Source organism: Canis lupus, chromosome 25 (genome assembly GCF_048164855.1).
Source record: "Canis lupus baileyi chromosome 25, mCanLup2.hap1, whole genome shotgun sequence".
NCBI lineage: Eukaryota > Metazoa > Chordata > Mammalia > Carnivora > Canidae > Canis > Canis lupus.
This window is the reverse complement of record NC_132862.1, coordinates 33,359,521-33,381,805: the sequence shown is the minus strand read 5'-3', so window position 1 is coordinate 33,381,805 and position 22,285 is coordinate 33,359,521.

The window sequence follows — 22,285 nt, the reverse complement described above, 5'->3', positions numbered from 1 at the left end:
CAATAAATTGCACTACTGGATATTTACCTGAAGAATATGAAAACACTATTTTGAAGGGATATACGTGCCCCTATATTTATAGCAGCATTATTTACAATAGCCAAATTATGGAAACAGTCCAAGTGTTTATTCATGAATGGTTAAAGAAGATGTGGTATATGTATAAAATGGAATATTATTCAGCCACAAAAAAGAATGAGATCTTACCATTTGCAACAGCATGGATGGACCTAGAAAGTATAATGCTAAGTGAAATAAGTCAGTAAGAGAAAGACAAATATCATATGATTTCACTCACATGTGGAATTCAAGAAAAAAAAAGAAAAAGAGAGAAACTAAAAATCTCTTGACTTATAATAGAGAACAAACTGGTGGTTACCAGAAGGGAGGTGGGGGGGATGCGTGAAATAGGTGAAGGGGATTAAGAGTACACTTATCTGTACAAGTACTGAGAAATATATAGAATTGTTGAGTCACTATATTGTATATCTTAAACTAACATAATGCTGTATGTTAACTCTACTGGAATTAATATAAAAATAAATAAAAAATTCAAATCCTAAAAAAGATATGAAAAGGAAATTAAGAGATTAAGAAAAGGCAATTAAGAGGGACGCCCGGGTGCTGGGATTGAGTCCCACATCAGGCTATCTACATGGAGCCTGCTTCTCCCTCTGCCTATGTCTCTGCCTCTCTCTGTGTGTCTCTCATGAATAAATAAATAAAATCTTTTTTTTTAAAGTAAGAGATTAAGAAAAAGCAATTAAGAGCACATGTAAAGGGAATTCTAGAAGAGGAAATAACAGAAAACCAATATTAAAGAGAGAAATATTTTCCAGAATTGAATATATGAATTTTTAGTCTAAAAGTACACATAATGGGCTAAAAATAAATACACATCTAGACATATTGTGGTGATATTAGAGCATACAAGGTAAAAGAGAATTTTTTTTTAGATGTACCAGAGGGAGAAAAACCTAGGTAACTTTAGAAAAAAGGAATTTCTTGTATGCCATCATCAGGCAACTCATGAGCAACAATAGGAAAGGCAATGAAATAGTATCTTCAAATATTGAGGGAAAAATAAGGGATCAGATGGATTAAAAATAATCTAGGTTTAAAAATGTCATATAACAGGGGTGCCCAGGTAGCTCAGTCAGTTGAATGTCTGACTCTTGGTTTCAGCTTAGGTTGTGATCTCAGTATTGAGTCCTGCGTCTGGGCTCCACACTCAGCCAGGGGTCTGCTTGGGATTCCCTATCTCCCTCTTTCTCCGCCCCTCTCCTCACTTGCACTCCTCTCTTTCTCTAAAATACAGACACTTAAAAATATCATATAACAGCAAAATAATGATGAAGTGATTTTATGTTATTATACCCTCTTCTTTCCATTTTCTGATCCTTGTTAGTAGACTTGCAGCTAAAACCAACTTCTCTACTCACCTGGTTAGTAATTCTTAACTGGGGGAAATCTTTGCCTCTCAAGGGATATTTGGCAATCTCTGGAGATAATTTTGATCCTCATGACTTGGGAGATGCCCCCTGTAGCTAGTAGGTAGAGGCCAAGAGACACTGCTAAACATACTACAATACATAGACACCATGCCACAAGAAAAGTCCTCCCATCCAAAATGTGAATAGTGCTACTGTTGAGAAACCCCGAGCTCAAATAAAGCATGAAACAACATAAATCCCTAAATTAGTAAAATATATTGATCAACTATGGATTATTAAAAAGCATTAGCAGTATAAAAATAGAAATAAATTCTAGCAACAAGAATGATTTATGCATGGTAACATATTTTCCTCATTAAAGGGGAGAATATAAAATTAATAAATTTAGACTATTAAAGATGTACATTTTAGAATGTTTGTTAAAAATTTGAGAAGAGGTGCCTGGCTGGCTCAGTCAGTAGAGCATGCAACTTTTGATCTCAAGGTCGTGAGTTCAAGCCCCATGTTGACCTACTTAAAAAAAATGGGAGGATAACAGTCAAAATAATAGAAAAGCTATAGTTTCCACCTCACAAATGAGGAGAATTAGGACTGTAGACAACTTTATTCATTTAACAAGAGGCAGGAAAAGAGAGGCAATGGAGGAAAAAAAGTATGGAAAAGAAAACACAAAATACGATAGAAGTTAAGTTTAAATATATTAGTAGACAAAAAATTAAAAGGATTATTCTCACTCATTATGGACATCAAAAACACAATATTAGGTGGAAAATACAAGTTATATAATGATGTATACAGGATGATGATACTATTTGTGTAGAGATTACATTTTTAAATGGAAATAGAGTAAATATTTTAAAATGTGAATGGAAAATATACACAATCTTCAGGACAGTGGTTTGCTTTGGGGAAGGAAAAGGACCATGGAAGAAGAGAACATGGGAACTTTAGCCTTTTCTGGAATATTTTTATTTCAAAGAAAAAGGAACAATTTGAAGCAAATATGGAGAAAATGTTAACATTTGGGTAGTGAGTACACAAATGTTCATTATATTAATTATATTAGCTTTCATGCTTTTCTGAATATTTAAAATATTTAAAAAGATCATTAGAAATGAATTGAAAATGGAATAAAAGCAGTTCCAAGAAAAGATGATAAAAGATAGCATTTTGATAGACTTTTAGAAGTAAGCCTGAATTTTTAATGATGTTTTTTGAAAACTTAGTTTCATTACTTGTTTAAAATGTCTAGTAATTATTGTAGACTGTTGTTTTTAATTGTATATTATTTCATTGCAATCAGATAGTCATACAACAAATAACATAATAATTTATATAAAATAAACCAACCAAAAAATCGATTAATACATTAATAAATTGTAAATACATAGATAAAACATCTCAAATTACTCCGATAGGAAAATTCATTGTCTGCAGGACATAGTGGAAGGAAGTCACAGACATGACATTTATAACGGAGAAAAGACTGCTCCTGTCCCAGCTTTACCATGTGGAACTGTGGGCAAGTCATTTAAATACCAGATCAGATTCTTTATAAAAAATAAAAGACATTAATAATACTTGCCTGATATGTGGTTGAAATGATGAGGAGGAAAGCACTATGCAAATTTTAACAGGCGGAGTAAGATATCTGAAAGAGGAGAACCAAGCTGAACGGAGTTGGTTGTGAAAATTCAGTCAGGGGAAATGACAATAGAATGTGTATGCCACAAATGGTGAAGTGTGGAGAGGGGAGAAGTTTGTAAAGTGGAGACACATTTCTACTCCCTGTTCAACATGTATCTTAGGCTAAAGCAGACTAAAACTAATTGTAAGCTTTCCATCCCAGAGGGTATCTTCCTACCTGCTGCGAGAATCGGGTAAAAGGCAATGATGCACAGTGGGTCAGTAGGAAATCAACAATCATTGGAGCAATTGGCTGATGAATACAGATAGGCCATATGTTTTTATATAATATATATTAAATAATATATATATATTAAATAATATATATATATTAAAACTGATAAATGTATCAGTGGAAAGTATGCTGAGAAGGGTAATTGCTTTAGAGGCTACTTCTCCAAATACTGACGCAATCTGGAAGTGCTAGCATAACTATTGTCTCCTGATACCTGGGGAGATGGTAGGTATACTCGCCATAGGCTAAATGAGTTCCCAAATTCTCTGGTCTCCATCAATCTAGCAGTTAGTACCATGCTAGTCCCTCTGGCAGTTGGGCAGCAAGTTATATTGGTTTAATATAGCTCGGAAATCTAGAACACTTTTCATTTTCCTATGTAACCCACAGCATTTAGTGCTTAAAGAAATGAAGTCAGAATTTTCTCAGGACTATAATTGGGGCAGCAGAGAAGAAAAAGAACTCTGATAGCTGCAATGCATATGGAAAGAGGACTCATAGAAGTCCCTAGTAGTCCATAAAAAAGATGCCAAGTTAAAAGCTTCTATCATTCCCCAAAACAACAACCACAGCAATAACAACAAATAGCGTTTTTTGAGTAATTGCTATGTGGCCTGCACTTTGTTGAATGCTTTAGATGAATTATCTCATTTATACCTCACAACAGCCCTATTAAGTAGTTATTATACTATTCTACTGATTCTAGATGAGGACACAGGCTTAGAATCACATAGCCAATAATTATTGGGAATTTCAACTCCAATTTGTGACTTTCCAGAGCCTCAGCTCTTAAACACTATTTCAGTGTTTTTTGAACTCCAGCCAGCCAAGCACCTTCATGACTTTAGCCAAATCCATCTACTACTGGAATAATTATTTATTAAATAGTTTTAATCCAAATTCCTCTCTCCAACTTTCAAAAGAAAAAACTTTTATAGGTAAAACACAGACATAGAAAAACACACAAACAAATATATGGATTAATGAAAGCAGACACCTTTGTAATCACCAGCTAGGTCAAGAAATAGAACTTTGCTGCCCACCTGAGAACCTCCTTCATGTGCTCTGTCTCAATCAGAATCTCTTCCCTTCTCCCATAAGGAACTATTATCTTGACTTTTTGGGTATATCATTATAGTTTTATCATCCCAGGGTGCATCTCTGGATACTAGTTTAGTCTTGCTCTTTATAAAAACGTGATATGTCTCTTAAGCATTTTTTAAAGCTACAATTTCTCCCTCTATTATTTGACATACAATTTATTTGTCATAGCCCTGAGCTGTTTGCCTTGAGGAGATATAGTCAGTCGGGATTTTGGTGATTGCATACTCATGGTGCAATTCAACATGTTCCTCTGTCTTCCATATTTTCTTAGATTTGTTGCTGGATCTAAAGGCTTGAAAAGACTCAGACTCAGTCCATTTGGCAAAACTAATAGGTCTTGATGTGCTCTTTGACTGGGAAGCATAGAATATCTATCTATTTTAAAGCCTACGTTCATTAATTCATTAGGTGATGCAAAGTGATGATATCCTGTTATTTAATTCTTTGAAAATGACCAATTAGTTTCTTCTTACTATTATTATGAGCTCATAGATTTAAACATATTTGAAGAGTTTAAATCTGTTGCAATTATTATGTTAATGAAGCTCAAAATGTTCTATATTTGGCTTAGGAGCCTATTCAATTTGGCTTCTGAGTTCTGTGATGATCTTAGTAGTGTTTGATAGCTTTCTTGATATCTGGTATGAAAAATTTCACAAGATCATATCATATTATACACAACAATTTCAGTGTAATAATGACTCTGACTCTCTTTATGATATTTGACTGCTAACAGCTTTCAAGCTCCACTTCTTTCCCTTTTGCTTCACATCTGAGTTAGCTGATAACAAACCTTGCATGTTCTCTCTGTTGGTGCTGTTGGAAAGTTTAAACCATGCAAACCCCAGACTGTGCATGAAACCTTCATCCTAGCCTCACCTTAAACAACAAAAAGGCTAAGCTAGTTGCCTGTCCTTCACTCTCTCAAGATACGTTTGGACCTGCTGGGAACCTGACCTGCACTCACCAGGGAGCCTCATTATGTTAGTATTAAACTTTTTCATATCTTTCTGTGTATTTATGGCATCATCAGTCTTGATACCTGACCTATTAATTGGGAGGAAGTTCACCTCATCCCCTGAGGGATACTTAAACTCTCATAATAATAATAATACCACTATCAAAATGATTATTAAGAAGTGTTAAAATTGTTATGTATTGTAGTTCCCTCTTATCCATGAGGGGATATGTTCCAAGACCCCCAGTAGATGTCTGAAACTGCAAATAATACTGAATCCTATATAAACTATATATTTTTCCTATATATACATATCTATGATAAAGCTTAATCTATAAATTAGGCATAGTAAGAGACTAACAGCAATAACTAATAATAGAATAATTAAAATAATGTACTGTAATAAAAGTGTAAATGTGGTCTCTCTCTCTCTATAAGTACATATCTTATTGTACTGTACTCGCTCTTCTCATGGTGATGTAAGACGATAAAAAGGCTATGTGATGAGATGAGTGAGGTGAATGATGTAGGCACCATGATGTAGCATGAAGCTACTATTGACCTGATGATACATCAGAAGGAGGATTATAAGTTTCCAGGCCACAGCTGACCATGGGTAACAGAAACAGCAGAAAACAAAACTGAGATAAGAGGGCACTACTGTATGTGCATTACCCATTTTCTTCCCATTTTTTACAGTTATACTGTATGTACAGTTTAGCCATTTCATACTATATTTTTTCTTTCTCAGCCCTCATTTAGTCATAGTTGTTTAAGTATTTATATTTTCTGATGCTGTTCTTGTATAAAAATTGCTCTGGTCATTTTGGTTCTCTTATATCTGTTCTCTCCTAAGTATCTCTCAGGAAATGCCCATGAGAAAAATATTTCCTGGGTTCTTGTATGTTACTAACCAATTTGTGCTTTTCATCATGGAAGGGTAGTTTTGCTTGATATAAAATCCTTGGGTCAGGTTTTCTTGTTTCTCCATTGTCATCTACTAACGTTGGAGTTCACGTTTGTATTTTTTTTTTAAATTGGGTTTATCAAAGTGTAATTTACATGCAATAAAACTGACCAGTTCTAAGTTTTGAATTTATTGAGAAGATGGCATTATTCTTATATTATATTGTATACTGTTTTTGAAAAGTTGGAGTCTAAGTTGGTATCCATTCATTGTTAGTAACTTGTTTTTTTTTGTCTGAAAAAACATTGCTGACAAAAATCCAATGATAATCTAATTTTCTTTCTTTTCTAAGTCACTTGCTCTTTTTATCTAGTTATTGCTCAATTTATTTCTTTTTAAAAATCAAGTATCTATACAAAAATGTGCCATTCATGGTCATTTTTAGTTGATATTCTCAGATCTGGGTTGTGCTTTTTCAATACATGGTTAAATTTTTTGTTTGTTTAGTTATAGGAAAGTTTCCTTAGATTATAACTTTTATATTTACATTTATACTTATATTTACCTTGCTTTGGTTTTCTTCTTTAGGGATTCTTATGTTTCTTAATATTTATATTATCCTAGCTTTAATTTTCTTCTTCAGGGGTTCTTTTTTTTTAATAAATTTATTTTTTATTGGTGTTCAGTTTGCCAACATACAGAATAACACCCAGTGCTCATCCCGTCAAGTGCCCCCCTCAGTGCCCGCCACCCAGTCACCCCCACCCCCTGCCCTCCTCCCCTTCCACCACCCCTAGTTCGTTTCCCAGAGTTAGGAGTCTTCCATGTTCTGTCTCCCTTTCTGATATTTCCTACCTATTTCTTCTCCCTTCCCCTTTATTCCCTTTCACTATTATTTATATTCCCCAAATGAATGAGACCATATAATGTTTGTTATTCTCTGATTGACTTATTTCACTCAGCATAATACCCTCCAGTTCCATCCACTTCAAAGCAAATGGTGGGCATTTGTCACCCCGATGTTTCTAGCAGCAATGTCCACAATAGCCAAACTGTGGAAGGAGCCTCGGTGTCCATCAAAAGATGAATGGATAAAGAAGATGTGGTTTATGTACACAATGGAATATTACTCAGCCATTAGAAATGACAAATACCCACCATTCTTCAGGGGTTCTTATTATCTATATGCAAGATTTTTGTTTTGCCTCTCTTTAATATTTATCTTTTTATCACAATTTTTTCTCCTTCTTGCATCCTATTTGATTTAAAATTTTGGTATCCTTTCCATCTTCTATTTATTTTAAGGATCTATCTTAAATCCTTGTATTTATTCATGTATGAATTCTTTATTGTTTAGTCCTCATTTCTGAGATAATTCCTTCTCTTATTTATTATTATATTCTATTATATTACCTCATTTTGAGCTTTTTTTAAAGCTCTGATTTATGTTATTATTTTTAAAATTGCTTTTTTTTTTTAAATTTTTATTTATTTGTTTATGATAGTCACAGAGAGAGAGAGGCAGAGACACAGGCAGAGGGAGAAGCAGGCTCCATGCACTGGGAGCCCGATGTGGGATTCGATCCTGGGTCTCCAGGATCGCGCCCTGGGCCAAAGGCAGGCGCTAAACTGCTGCGCCACCCAGGGATCCCTAAAATTGCTTTTTAATTGTCTTTTACTTTTTAAATAGTAGGTTACAGTTTTGATCTCTCTGTGGGCAATTATTTTTTCCTGGAAGGGATATTATTCTGCTTTTCATTCATTTTATTCTATATTAAACATTTTTAAGTGAAATATAGTTTATACACAATATAACATTAGTTTCGGGTGTACAACAGAGTAATTTGACAACGGAATGACATACATTATGCTATGCTCACCACAAGTGTAGCCACCATCTGTCACCCTGGACACTCTTACAATGCCATTGACTATATATATATATATATATGTTATGCTGTATGTTTCACCCCTGTGACTTTTTCATTCTGTAACTGGAAGCCTTTATCTTCCACTCCCCTTCACCCATTTTGCTCATCATCCCAACCCCCTCCCTCTTTGTATTTATGGGTCTGTCTCTGCTTTTTGTTTCTCTGTTCATTTGTCTTGTTTTACAGATTTCACACATAAGTGGAATCATATCTTGTTTGTCCTCTTACTCTTACTCTTTATTCTAATTTTTAAATTATAATTACTTTAAATTATAATTACTTTAGGATTTAAGCTCAAAGTTTTTTTCATATAAACTATTTTTATGACATTAGTTTCCCTGAAATTTTAGAAAAAAGCTGTGTTCATGTCAAGATAGAACTGCTAACTTCAACAGAGCTCTCTTTTCTGTGGTTTGTGTAGTGTTTAAAAAAATTTAAAAAAAAAGCAATTTGTTGCCTGAGGTCTACTGGCTGGCTATGTTACTTTCCCCTAATTTCATCTGGATCTTTTAAAATTCTTTATCTCTATTTTCTTTATTCTGTTCAATTTTAATTTCATTCCAGCAGTTTCCAGCCCTCTCCTGGCGGAGATCTTTAACTGGTCAGTTTTCAGAGTTTATAGAAGCCAGACTTCTCCATTCTCTTTGAACTCTACGGCAGCTCACACATATTCACTGACAGCTAAGGGCCAAAATACCCTCCTGTTTCAGCTGCTTTTGTCAAATTGGCTTTCCAAGCTTTCTAACCAACACCTGTTAGTTATTTTGGGATTCTCTTCATGTTGTCCATAAGCTTTTGGTTTTGCTCTCCAGATACGCTTTAGTGTGAAGATTCAGGAAGACTAAAAAACTGTATTGTTATTGCCTACTGATTTTACTAGCATTTTCTACTAACTTTTTTTGTTTTGAGTTGTATTTTTTAAAAAGTTAGCTGTATTGACGTGAAATTTACATGAAAAATTCACCAATTTTGTTTTTGAGTTATTGGAAATTTTGCTTCACTGTTGACTTATGTTGTATATTGTTTTTGAGAAGTTGGAGGCTGACTTGGCATTCATTCATTCATTGTAAATGACTTGGTCTTTATGTCCAGAGTCCTAGAAAATTTTTTTCATTAAGTCCACTGTCTGACTAATTTTACTAGGCTATATTCTGGTGTTAACTATTTGGAATTAAGTTTTTTGAGGTCCATGTATGTATGTAGATTCAGTTTTTTATTTTTAAAAAGTTTTCTTGCATTATTCCAAAATCTTTATTTTGTCCTGTCTTGCTTTTTTTACTTTGGGATCTCCGATCATATGTATTGGATATTCCTTACCTGTCTTCTATATATCACTTCATCTCTGATACTTTTTACATAATTTCTTTCTTTTCTTTTCCTTCTCTGGGCTATTTTCATTTCTCTCATCAATTTTATTTTAATATATTTTCAGTCAAACCTATTTTCACCTGAGCACTTCATAATTTAGTCTTCATTTCTGAGATTGACTTTTTCTTCAGTTTTTCCCCCCAAGTTCAGCCAATTCTCATTTTATATCCCTCCCATTTTTGTAATGAGTTTTAATTCTTGGTTGAAATAAATATTTCTTCTGCAAATGCTCTTTAAATTAATTCCTGTTGGACTATTGTGTTACAGTTTCCTCTACTTCATGGTTGATTGAGGGGGATGGAATTTTTTATAATTTGGGAAGTTTTGATTTTCAATTTCCATTTTCTTCTTATAGCAGCTTTGTTTGATGCTTTCTGATATTTATTGTTTATTTTTAAATGTGTTTGAAATTTTCTAGATTAAAAATATGGAGGACATTTATATGGGGGAGTGAAAGAGTTGCTTCTTTTACTAAGTCTCTTTATATTTCTTTTTTTTTTAAATTTTTTAAATTTATTTATGATAGTCACAGAGAGAGAGAGAGAGAGAGAGAGAATGAGGCAGAGACACAGGCAGAGGGAGAAGCAGGCTCCATGCACCGGGAGCCCGACGTGGGATTCGATCTCGGGTCTCCAGGATCGCGCCCCGGGCCAAAGGCAGGCGCTAAACCACTGCGCCACCCAGGGTTCCCTTTATATTTCTTTTGTACAGTGAAGTCCACTTTCTTTAACTAATGGTGTCCATTTGGGGATAAAATGGCTCAGGTTTTCTGAGCGTTTCTTCTATTATTTCTGTAGACCTCTGATTTTAACTGTTTGGTTCCTACTTTCCCTTTACCACCAACTCACTCCAAGGGTTCAGGTAGGAGATAAAAATGCATCAATAATTGGAAATTGGGAATTTAACATAAAGAACTGTTAACTACTAATAGGTAATTGGCTACTAAGAGAGATAAAGAGGGCCCCTAAGTGTTCCAGAAGTAGCAGGTTAAAGAAATAGACTATTACTTCTAGGCTAAGAGAAAATGACAATAAATAAATGAAGAACTTAGAAGAATACCTTCACACCCACAAACATGAGGTTCAGACTTGTTTATTTTTTATTATTATTTTTAAAGATTTTATTTATTTATTCATGAGACACACAGAGAGAGAGAGAGAGAGAGAGAGAGAGAGAGGCAGAGACACAGGCAGAGGGAGAAGCAGGCCCCATGCAGGGAGCCCGAAGTGGGACTCGATCCTAGGACCCCAGGATCAGGCCCTGGGTTGAAGGCGGCGCTAAACCGCTGAGCCACCCAGAGTGCCCCAGGTTCAGACTTGTTTAAAGAGGGCCATACAGCCTGACTGTAATGACAAAACTTGCCAGATGACATGGGTCAAGTGGAGATACAATTGCCTGAGGGTGTAGCTGAAGCTGTGGGAAGTGGCCACTCGAGGGCCCCAGAATTAGCTGCTAGGTGTGTAGAGAACAGCTTGAGGATGGAATTGGAGCTACCAAGGAAGTGGCTCATGGAAGTGGGTCAGATGTGGCTGCTAGATGGGGACAGAGTGCCCTCAGGGCATACCCAGAATGTGTCCATGAGGCCACTAGGCTGCAATGCTGAATTTGAAAAATGAACTAGAATCTAGAAGGGAAATATCTTCATGTGGCTCTCACCGTGAAGTGTTACTCCAGCACTCTCTATTGATACAGCTTTATATTGTACCAGTTAGCAAAGAGACATGTTTATGGGATTTGGCTTCAGTATCACAAAACAGGGCAAGAAAGATTGGATATGGAACTGGGAGACAATGAATTTATAACTGGTAGAGAGACCTTCTTTTCCAATGTCCTCTCTCCCAGAGCTGTGCTTTCCCAATATTGCCATATTTGAAACTATACCTTTTTAAGCCCCTTTCAATGACCAATTACCAGTAGTCTTATCTACCATCTCAGGGCTTTTCTCAGTATTTCTTGGCTTAGGATGGGATTCTCTCTTTCTAGAGATAAATTTATATGTATTTTGCCATCTGCAGAACATTGCACTCTTCTTTTCTTCATAGTTTCCCCCCTGAATCTGTGTGTGTGTGTGTGTGTGTGTGTGTGTGTGTGTGTATCTGTGGCTCTGCTAGCTTTAGATGTTTATTTTCCTATTTATTTGTAAAATAAAGTTTGTAGCTTTCTTCTAGTTTCAGATGTTTATTTTTCTATTTCTTTGTAAAATAAAATTTGTAGCCTTGCTTTTATATCAGTAAGCTATTACCATATAAGAAATCACTTAAATGGTATGTAATCACAAGCTTTTATTTTTGCTTCTCTATCTTTGGGTCTGCTGAAATTTGGCTGATCTAGGCTAGGTTTGGCTGGGTTTAGCTATGACTGCAGATTGGGTTTAGGTCTGCTCTATGTGCCTTTCATTCTCGTTGAACTAGTAGCTATGCAAGTCATTTTATTTTCATGACAAATGATAGGTATGCAAGAAACTAACTAAGGTCCTCTATGAGAATATGTTTCAGTTCTCTACTTGCAATATATCCTTTTGACCAAGAAAGGCATATGAATAAATCCAACATCAAGGGGGCCACAAAATTTGTTTTCTCCATGAAAGTTGGGAGAGATGGGAAGTGAATACTTGTTGAACAATTATCTAATTTACCATAGGCCTTCCCATAAATAAATACCTATGTCCTTCCTTTACTCAAAATATACTCAGTCTTATTCCAAGAGCCTCAAAGTCTTATCAAATCAAGGCATAAGTTGTGAAGACTAGGATTTCATGATCTATGTCAAAGCTGGTGTAGCTCTTCTTGATCCAGAGAACCTTGACCTAAGAAGACAAATTGTTATCTACCACCATTCTGTACATATCTGATATACAATGGTGGATCAGAAGAGATTTTGGTGGACCAGAAACAGGTTAACTGCACCCTAATTAATTAACTTCATTCTAAACATTCTAACTTTAAACTGGCAAGAATAGCAGTCACATAGCATGTAATCACATGTCTATAGAAATTCTGAAATCCTGCTGCATAAATCTCAAATTCCATCAGAGTGGGGATAGAAATATTCCTCTAGTAGGCTCTGGTGATCTCCCGTAGGAGTACTTCTAAGTCCACTGTTCCTCATTATTGTTGGCTCCGACTTTTGAGAATTCCTTCTTGTTTTATTATTTGATTTCTGACAAGTGCTCGGAGTCACATACAGTTTTTTCTTTTTGATACATATATTTCTATCCATGTACTTAAATTACAATAAATTCGGACACAACATTGCTTCTGTGGGATCAGGTTTTTAAGTTTTCTGGTTATCCTTTTGCTTAGTAGTTTCCTTTCAAATTAAACAAAAGTCTACTAGACTTTACCTTCCTCTCTTCAGTGATACAAGCAAGCATTATAGACACACACTTGATTTGATCTTTATCTTGAGGTCATATTTTGCTAAGAAACCTTTGGTTTGGTCCACAGCTGTGTTATAATAACAATACCTTGGATTTACTAATAAGCACTGTACCTTTCCTCTAAATATTGTTTGTATTTTTTGGCCTAATTGAGTTCATGTAGTACCTTATCAAATGCAGTCCCGCTCACAGTGTCAATATTCTACCTCAAAATTTCTTCATCCAACACTAAATATTTACTAGATACATTTTATGCCTTCTAACATACCACAGCTTATTTTTTACCAAATAATTTTCCACTGTATAATATAAATCATTGTTTTTCATCCTCCTATAACATCTTCTTCATTGCCTGCTTCTTAGTCCCCAAATAAATACCAAATATTTAAAACTTCTGTTAAAGCATTATTTTACTTCTGGTACTGATTTCTGTCTGTCTGATATTGCTACAAAACAAACAGCCTAAAACTCAAGAGCATAAAAACAATAAATGTTCATTTTTCACTTATTTTTTGCATGGTGACAGATTCAGCTGATCTAGGTTGGGTTCAGCTAAGTTTTGTTACAAGTTACAAGTTGTATTCAGGTCTTCTTCAAGTGTCTCTCATCTTTTTTAGACTAGCTGTTAAGTAAGGCATAGTCTTTTTATGGCAAAAGACAGGCATGCAAAAGACCAAACCCCAGGATGTAAGCACACATCAGGTTTCTGCCAACACCATGTCCTTGGCATGTAATGGGTCAAAGCAGAGTCCCATCACCAAGATCAATGTCAGGGGATGGTGGTGATTCATAGGTAGGAAATGGAGAGTAAATATTGCTGAACAGTAAAGAAATTGCCTAAGCTACTATATTCCCAGTGATGTTACCATAGGCATAGGTTCAACTATATTTGTTCTACTTGTTGTCAAGTTGTTGTTTTTGTTTTTGAGGACATGTAAGAAATTTAGATTTTAGTAGTTGCTATTATCCTATAGGTCTAGAAGTCCTCTGTTTAATTCAACCTAAGTATTTCTTTTTTTACATAATATGTTAGATATATTTTTAATAAATGACTTTATATATACATTAAAATTTCAAGAAACTTCTTTTTCCTTACACTGCGTACAGCCTTCTGGCTTACCAGTTGGGATAAATGCTATTACACTATAGACCTTTACTAAACCTCTGATTTATGTATTCTTTGTCCTTTCTATCCAAATAAGAAATCCAATCCATTTAGTGTCTCTTCATCCTATAGATCTTAATAGCTTGAGTGATAGGTTTGGCTCCAGCACATGGCATGCAATAATAAACGCTTACATGTGTCATAGAGGTGCTTTACTTATTAGCTAATTTAATCTGCACATGATTCTCCAGAATTGGCACAATTCTTATCCTGATTTTACATATAAGGTAACTGAGGCACAGAGAATGTAAGTGATTTGTCAACATAAACAGATTTAATAAGTGGTTAAGCCAGGATTCAGACCAGGCAATATGGTTCCAGAGTCCATGTTCTTAACTACTCTGGTGTTTTACCTCTCATGGCACGCAGGCACTCATTAAGGACTTGTTGAGTAAATGGATACACAAAATCAACTGCATAGTTAAGCAGAAAAAGCCAATCAAAATTAGGGTCATTACATGGTGTTTTAGAAATACTGGACACCTTATAGCACAGCTTACGTCTCTGAAGTGTTAGGATCTGTTGTTTGTTTCATAAATGGATATCAAACAGCCTCATCTTGCAACCAGCTATTAAAGCAGTACTCTAGAAAGAAGTAAATGTAATGTGCTATATTTTTTGTAATTTGTCTGCAGACAGGCATTAACTCGCCACTAGACAGAAATGAACATCCTCCTCCTCACTGCTCTATTGCACTCCTTACTAAAACAATATCAAATACCCCCATGAGAGATTAATGTGGATCTTGAATGGGTTAAGAGCTTCAGGCACAATCCTAAGACATCCTTAGGAACAGATGATCTCCTTTCTTTTTCCTTTCTCCCCTGAGGCGAACATTAACTCAGCTGGCTCTTAGAATTTATTTGTGCTTAAGATAAATTAACTAGAACCAAAGAGCCTTTCTTAGGTATCAGTACTAGGCTAGTGTGCCCTGAAGACAGTAATCCATTTCAATTTCAATATCTCTGCCTTTTGGGCCACATGATGGGAGCCCAGTTTTTGCCCTGGTCCTTGGGCCAAGCACCTTGCAGGCTTCTGGAGCTAGGAGCCCCTCATGCTTTGATCCTTCAATATAGATTTCCGTCTGCTCACCTGTACATAATTGTGAGAGGCACCAGAGCAAGAAAGAATAATGTGACCTTCCAAGGCTGTGAAAACAATTGTGTCCTCTGTGAATGTGTAGGTTGAGTGATGATGCAAATTAGGACTTTAGCTTATTCTTCAGGGTGAAGTACCCGAGACCTTGAGTTACCTTGAGAATATTCATCATTATTTCTTCATACCCAGTAAGAGCTTTGCCCTGCCCTCTTCTTAATTAAAGAATTCCTACATCCTTGTAATAAAATTGCACCCTGTGCTCTCATCGTCTATCCCGCACCTCAACTCTGTCCCCTTCTCATCTCAGTGAAGGTAAGGATCAAAGGCACATTCAAGCCTGACTAAAAGTCCAAAAGAGGGTTTATTTAACATCCATTAAAGGAATACTTATTGAGCATCTTCTAAATATTTGGGGAGTTTTAGCAGACCCTTGCTGCTCCATGTTAGGTCCTGGGACAGTAGGCAACGAAGGGAAATCTGCATTTCAGTTCTGGTCTAGCTCTGTGAGCTGCGCAAATTAATTTCTCGGTTGCTTCATCTGCATATTTTGGATTATAATGATTGTATTGTCTTTATTTTTTTTTGTATTGTCTTTAAAAGAGGTTATATTTAAAAGAAGTACCTATGTATGATGTACAGCATGGAGGTCTGCTAAAAAACTCAACACAGTTTGGTACTACCCCCATTTCCTTTCTTCCTCTTCTTTCCTCCCTCTTCCCCAGGTACAGAGGAAACAAAATAATGAGGATACAGTCCTTATTCTGGAGAGGTTCACAGTCCAGTGAGGAAATTTTTGTAAAGAGACAAACTCTAATAACATGTCTACAGAGAAGGATGAACAGTGTACCATGGGAGCTCAGAGGAGGAAACAACTTATTTCTAATAAAATTAATCTGGAGAGACTGTAATAGTATTCTACCTTGGTTTCCTTATTTTTCAAGTGAGAAAACTCAGGCCCAGAGAGGTCACATGACATATTCAAGGTCTTGGCACATTCATGGCAGATCTGGGAGTGAAACTCAGGACTCTAGATTCCCAGCTTGGTGCTTATGCCATAAAGAATATGAGACAGTCACTGACATAGGGAAGAACAAATATTTCTCATTAAACAGGAAAGTACAAGCTGGAATTAGAGTAGATTGGTCTAGAAGCTAGGAAAGGGCTCTAGAGCTGAGGGAACCAGGGAATTATCTCTTACGCTGGACAGAGCTCACACCTGCTCTCTATTTGGCAACTTGAATACAGTTCATGCTCTGATGATCCTCACATCCTCTCAGAAAGTAGGCTTATTGTCCCAGAAGCCAGATCTAAGAGTAAATTCTACAGGACAGCTCATTCTAAGGGGTAGTATGGTAGAGGGAGAGCATTAGGAGGAGGAGGTAGAGGAGGTATGTTCTTGACTTTGGAGATCACCAGAAGACCTCAAGAACTCTGGCAGTGACAGGAGCCTACAGGCTGAAACCAAACCATGTTTGAATCTGGAGCCAGAGTCAGATGAAAATCTAGATCCAAATTAAGGCTTTGGGTTATGCTGGTTTTTAATGAATGTCTAAGCATTTTTCATGCCTAAGGAATTGTCAGGGCCCCTGGCTGGGGATGTAGAATTGCTCTCCCACTGCATTCCCACCCCTCATGGGGGAGAGCTGAGGAGTTCCAAGGTCAGTCTGTAGGAGGAGAGGTAGAAGACAACAAGTGTGTCTTCACATTGTTACAAATAGTTTCAGGATTAGCCTGAGAAGTTAAGGACCAGTTTACCCAATCCTCCTAGCCTGCCAGTGTTTGATTGCACTACATGTTTTTAACTCCAGAACAAAAGAGAAAAGGCAGCCTAATTATCTGGGTATTGGAAAAGGCAGGAAGATATAGCAATAATCACCCACCTTGTTTCTAAACTCCTATCACTGGTTCCAATATTAAAGCACACTGATACTTCAGGTGTTACAAGGAGATGTAGCTTCCACTTTTTATGTTGGAGAGAAAATTATCAGAATTGAGTTGAGCCTCAAAATGGCAGTTAAACAAAGATGTATTCCATGACATCTGAAGTCCATGATGGGAGTCCAATTTCAGGGTTGCTACTGCTCCCACGGTGTCCTTTTCCACTTCTGTCCTCCCTATCCCCAAACAATCAGAGCAAAGGCTCTCATCAGAATGGAGGCATTTTTCTTTCTAAGACTTCTTTCTTCTTAAGACCAGGTCAGAGTCTAATAATTATTATTGGCCAAGCTTATCTTATTTAAGAAGTTAGTATTAAACTAATAGCAGAAATAGAAATACTTCTCTGGCTAGGTTTTGCTGACCCTTACAAGATTGTTTCTTATTTTTGGTGTATTTTAAGTCAAAACAGACTCATTTTCCTAGTCTTGACTACAGTATTAATATGATTTTTGTTTCTTTTTTCTAAGGGGAAAAAGAAACTAAAACAATTATCCTTTTGGGAAAATGTTCAATGTTTAAGCCAACATCTACTTTATAATTCCTCATCTCCTAAGGCTATATAATTACAGTAGGAACTTTAAGGAATCTCCAATGTATCCATTTGTTCTTTGGCTTAAATTCCCTTCCTCAGCAAGAAGGCAAAGAGAGCAGGGCTGTCTGCCTTCAGCACCGTGCTTCTCTTGGTGTGGGATTCAACTGCACTTTGGATGGAGTGTCTATGGCTTTTAAAATTCCTTTCTCCTCCCAGGCTGCTCCTATACTCCCAGTATCCTGATTGCTGTATAGAAAAATGTGTCAGGGTCCTACGCTTTTGCCATTTCAAAGCTCTTAGGAGACCAACAGGGCAGAGGCTAAGGAAATCCCCAGTATTCTGCTTTCTTTGGGCTTTATCAAACATGACAGCTGAAAGAGAGAGCCTTTCAGCCTTTCTTCAAACTCCCAGGAGGCTGGCAGCCTGTGGTGTCTATGCAGATTGTAAATGAGGCTGAGAAGTTTGCACACCCCTAATTTGTCATCATCTTGGAGAAATCAGAACAGGTAGGTAATGTGAGCACAGTATTTGCAAAAGCAGGTGCCAGGATTCAGGCAACTGCACTATGCTTCTGAGGACTTCTGTAGGCACCAACCCTTCCTAGCAGAGCTCTTCACCTACACAACTGGATTGAGAATCCTTCCCTGACTTTCTCACTCTGAGAATGGAAGCTAGATAGATAAAAGTGCTTTTAAGAGGCAAAGAAAGTCTGTATTTTAAAGCTGGCTGTTGCTAAATTATGGAGGAGCTCTGTGGAAATTCTTTTTGATTTATATAAGTGACAGAAGTGTAGTGCGATCCATGTAATGAACATCTGTCACACATCATCTGTTGACAATGATGCCTCACATCTTTCCTTAACTTTTGTGCCCCCCATTTAAAGCCCTTTCTGCAGTTCCAGACCCCTGTACCCTTGCAGCATTTCTCCCTTCTAGCCTGGTGGATTTTTATTGGTGAGGAGCTCATGATATCAAGTAAAATGCATCTGAGATCATGCACACTGTCTCAGGGAAGACTTTTAATTTTCATACCTACTGCCAGTGATAAGCAAGAAGTTATACTTCCCTGAGGCCTGGACATTACTTGAACATCCAGGGCAAAGCCAAGGGAAACCACACTACATCTGCATCAGGCAAGGAGGGGAAGCACAGAGAAAATGCTGCCCTTCTATTCCATGGAAAAAGATGGACAATCAATATGAGGATGGCACTAGGGGGCAGAGGTTTTCAAGTTGCTTTATTTCAATCGCTACAAAGAAGATCAATGGAAATGAGAGTAAGAGCCCAGTTGACAGAGGCATGTGTTCTGACCTGGCATCCCTGCTGACTAGATGAGCCACTGTGGGGGGCTATCAACATCTTGTTTCCTCAGTTTCCTCATCTGCAAAACAAGGCGGTACAATGAAATCGGTGCTTTTCAACTCCCTTCCCACTAAGAGCAGAAAGCTTCTCCAAACCTAAACATCTCCCTTCCACCCCTCTACTCGTATGTTTTCACTGGTTATTTTTGTCTCTGTCACTTTGTCTCCTCAACACTCCTTGCCATCCTACTGTAGTAAGATGACTTGTTCCAACCTGTCTGTCCAATGAGATGAGTCCTGAGATTAGATAGAGTAGATGACCACCTCAACTATGGTCTTTAGGGTGTGTCTGTGTGTATGTATGTGTTTGTGTTGGGGGAGACTGAAATAGTTTCCTTTCCCAAATGTTCCACCAATGTCTACAATTTTGTCTTTAATTATTCATTCTTTCTTCTTCAAAATAATTTGTTAAAATATCAGAAACCTTGAGAACAACCAGTCATTGACTCTTTAAAGTATGTGAATCTTTCCTGATAGCAGGTTTAAGAAGGATAGGGAAACTGGGGTCATTGAAGATAAATATTCTTTCATATTTTAGTTCAAAGTTGGTGCTTGTTGGCTATTCATCTGGTGGCCTGGATGCTAACACAGTGACATGCTCTCGTACCCAGTGCTAAAGCTAAATTGCACCCATGTGGAAACTGTCGGGCTCTTGCCATGCCAGAATTGGGCACATCCAATGCTCCATACTCATGGGAGTAAAAGCTGAACCCAAAGTTGCAGGATTCAGCTTATAACAGCTGTTTTTTGGGGCTTGGAATGAAAAGAATGTCAATTTAAATGTGTGTTACCAATACTTGCTTGATGCAAAGGGGAAAAAAGATCCCAGGAAATTTTCTTTAATGATCCCTGAGCAGCTCTGGTCTAATGAAAGTGGGAGCCTCCAAAAGCCCAAGATGATAGGAAATAGGGCCTACCCTTCCATATCTATGAGTGTGTGAGAAGAACGTCATTTTCATTTGCCACTGTTCCTGTCCTTGCTCTTGTATTTGAATACCCAGTAGCACTATAAGGAGCAAGGGAACTAATTTTCAAATATTAACAAAGTTATTCAAGGGAACTGCATTTTCTGTTGCTGCAGTTGGCACATCTTTTCCAGAAAGCTTGCCTGTGGCTGACAGCCTGCTTGGCACATTCCCACTGAAGTCCTTTGGTGTTGGAGAACAGGGTTGATAAGATTTAAATGGCCAGGTTCCAGACAGTCCAGTGAGGACAAGTCTGTAAACCAGGGGAGACTGAGGCCTTTGGAGGGCATCAGCTGACTGCTATATCCAACCAAGGAAAAGGCAGATGGAGAAAAAAGAATTATTTAGGGGAAATAGACTGAAAGCAGCTATGGAAAATTCTGAAACGAGCATAAAGAATGATACTGCTCACCTCCACATACCCCACAAAGAAACCCACTTGATTAACAGAGTTGGGCCTGGGGGGAGATGTTGAGTACTAGCTTCCTAGATATAAGGCACTTTTCTAGGTATAATATGATGGAAACTGCTGCTAATTTTCCAGAAAACTCCAGGGTAATAGAATTTTAGCTGAGAGACAATTATCTAGCCAAGGACTAATTTCTGGTTCCTTTTGGAAGTGTGTCTATTTGACTAAACTCTCACGAATAGAACACTGGTGGAAGTGACGTGAGCCACTTCCAGATCTGACCATGAAACCTTATTCATGAACTCCTGGATGAACCACAGCCCCCTCCTCCCCACCCCAAATAGCTAGAATGGCAATCTTGAGTACTTTTGGGAGCCAAGAGGCCAAAAGCTGAAGGCAATAGAGCTACCATCTGCCTAGATCCCTGGATCCTGAAAGAATGCTTGGATCAGACAGCCTGCCAACTGCTCTAGATTGTTAGCATGGAAACAAACAAACAAAAGTTCTATTATTCTTGAGCTTTTACATTTTGGGGCCTAGCCATTGTAGCAATGTACGCCACAGTATTTAATCCATTTGTGCTGCTATAACAAAATACCATAGGCAGGGTTGTTTGGAAACAGCAGAAATATTTCTCACAGCTCTGGAGGCTGAGAAGTCCAAGGTCAAGGTGCAACAGACTCAGTGTCTGATGAGACCCCCTTTCTTGGTTCAAGGATGACCACGTTCTTGTGTTTTCACACAGCAGAAAGGGTTAGGGAGCTATGTGGGGTCTCTTTAGGAGCACTAATGCCATTCACTAGGCTTAGCCCTATTGACCTAAGCACCATTTAAGGCCCCACCTCCTAATGCCATCACATCGGCGGGGGGGGGGGGGGGGATTTCAACATGAATTTTAGGGGAACACAAACATTCCATCTGTAGCACTGATTAATCTGTACAACACCCAAGCAAAGTTGGTGACATCACTACTTTATAGTTACAGAATTTGCAGCTCTGAGAATTTAAGAACTGTATTTACCCAATGTCAGGATTTGAAGGTGGAGTCAAGAGTTGAACTGGAACTTGTCTGGTTTAAACCTCTAGCTCTCAGACCTCCAGATAAAAAGAGGTGAAAGGAGTTGGTTTCTATGACAGGGAACATCTTATTCAGCTAGTATGTCCACTAACTCAAGCCCAAATTCACACCATCTTTCCACAGGTCCAGCTATGACCCCCCTGAATTTTATTTTCAGGAACATGAGAGCTGGAAGGGGTCCTAATAATCACCCAGCTCAGTGGTTTTCAAATTTCACCTTGGCAAGAGATACTCTTCTTTTAATGAAATCTGACTTGGAAGCCCCGTGTGTGGAATAGTTCAAAGCAGAGCCTATCTCTTTGATGTGGGGTCTGGAGTCTGGCCAGCAGAGCCCCCAAGGGCTATGAGCACTGATGGGGCCAGTCCTTCATTTCACAGGTAAGGAAACAGTGGAGCACTATGTATCTTCTTCAGGGTCACAAACATTTTATAAACAACATCACAGGGACAGGAACCCAGGCTCCTGATTTTCAAATTTGGAAATCTTTCCATTGTACTGCCCATCCTCTTTTGAGATATGAGTCCTTGAAACAGCCTCAGACCCAAGATGCCCAGTCTCTTTATTCAGCAAGAACAGAAGGACATAAGGTCAGGGTTAATTATTGAGGTTGTTTTATTTCTGTGTAACAAATTACCACAAACCTTGTGTATTTAATAATACTGCTTTGTCATTTCAGAGCTCTATAGTTCAGGTGGGCTCAGTTGGGTTCTCTGTTGG